A 1,830-nucleotide genomic window follows, 5' to 3' on the forward strand; every position below is an offset into this window, starting at 1 on the left:
CCCCTCCGGACGCACCGTTCGCGGCGCCCGACGGTCAAAGCGGCTGCCTCGCGGTCGCCTCGCCTGTCGTGCTGTCATTAACGCGCCGGCGTTAATAGCCCCGCTGCCGCCTGCTTTCCTCCTCCTCGCCCTGCCCCGCCCCGCTATAAAACGGCAGGCCCTCCCTTCGATGCCCACACCCGTCCCACCGACGCCCGCTGCCGCCTGCCCGCCACCTCCCCGCATCCGATGGCCTTCTTCCGCGGCAGCAGCAGCACCGGCGGCGGTGGCGCCGACGACGACGTCCCCAGCGCATGGCCGACGAGCATCGGAGTGCCGGAGACGCATGAGCTCCACCGCTACTGCCTCCCCGTGCCGCCGGGCTGCCGTCTTCCACGCAACTGGAAAGATCGACGCGGACGGCTACGCGACGCCGAGTCCCGGCGCGACGGAGGAGGAGCTCCGCAACCACAGCGGCGGCCGACACAACATCGAAGGCCGCAAGAGGTTTTGGTGCGGGAAGGACTATTGGGAGGTCATGGCCGCCTTCCGCCTTGCGGCGGCCGGCGTGACCCCCGACCATACGGGCCGCAACGGCCGTCTTCGTGCACCGCCTCCACCGCATGATCACCGCAGACGTGGCGGCGGCCACGGTGTGCACCCGGCACCGGCGCCCACGCCGGCCGCCCCGCCCTCGCTGCCGGGGATAGACTTGCCGCCGGAGCAGGTAATCCTCCGCGAGGACGGTGATCCGGATGACACGTCGGGGTACCACGTCGTCGTACGGGCGTCGGAGGCTGCAGCGGCGGCGGCGGAGGCGATGGAGGCCGCCGAGATTGCGGCCGCAATCCACGCGGCCGAGGCGGCGCAGCAAGCGGTGATGGCGGCGCCGGAGTGGCAGCAGGAGTGGGAGTAGGCGCCCGCGGAGTGGCAGCAGGCGCCGGCAGAGGAGGAGGAAGAGGATTTCGACGATGATCCGGTGGACTGGGACGACGTCGCGAACCGGTCCAGCAGCAACGATGACGGCAGTGACGGCCCGGTCGTGATTGACCTCGTTGATAGCGACGACGAATAGTTTTTTTAGTGTGTTTTTTATTTAATTTGGTTATGTCGTTGTAAGTCTAAGTACTAGACTTTATGTATGAACTTGTAATCATCGAATTCGCTCGACTATGTAAAATATTTTATCTATGTTGATGAAATTTGAGTGAATTTTTTTTGTCCATTTCATTCGAGAGTTTTGATTTGATGATGCATTTGTACACGAATATATGCTAAAACATAAGAAAATAGTAAGGATGCTCAATGTGAAAGTACCTGATTGCATGCATGTAACGGAATGAAATTTTGCAAGTGTGTGTGCATCCCGAATGTAGTCATGCACGCACGATATGAACGAAATCAGACAGGAAACACACGTCGCGTCACGTCCGGACAGCTGTTTAGGGTACTTTTGCCTAGGAAACCCTAGAAAATGCGTCGAGCGTTAAAAAATACCGAAAATTGACATGGGTGCTGTGGATGGTGATGCCAATGTGTGGAAAATGTTTCGTGACACTTGACGGAGGAGAAAAAACCCGTAGTTGAGAACCCCCTCTCCGGCAGACCGAGAAGTAGCTGGTTGCACTGGGGCTACGTGATCGCATGCATGTAATTGCACCAAAGTGGGCGTACATGTGGGCACGACCAACGTAGGCCCCCTCGCAAGGTTGGAACAAAAACGGACACAAAACGGACGTTTCGTCACGTCCGGGCAGTGTTTTTGTGATTTTTGATCTAAAAAAATCCTAGAAAATGCGTCGAGCGTTGGAAAATACGCAAATTGGCGTGGGTTCTGTGGATGGTGATGCC

This window comes from Triticum dicoccoides, chromosome 6B, assembly GCF_002162155.2.
Source record: "Triticum dicoccoides isolate Atlit2015 ecotype Zavitan chromosome 6B, WEW_v2.0, whole genome shotgun sequence".
Lineage (NCBI taxonomy): Eukaryota > Viridiplantae > Streptophyta > Magnoliopsida > Poales > Poaceae > Triticum > Triticum dicoccoides.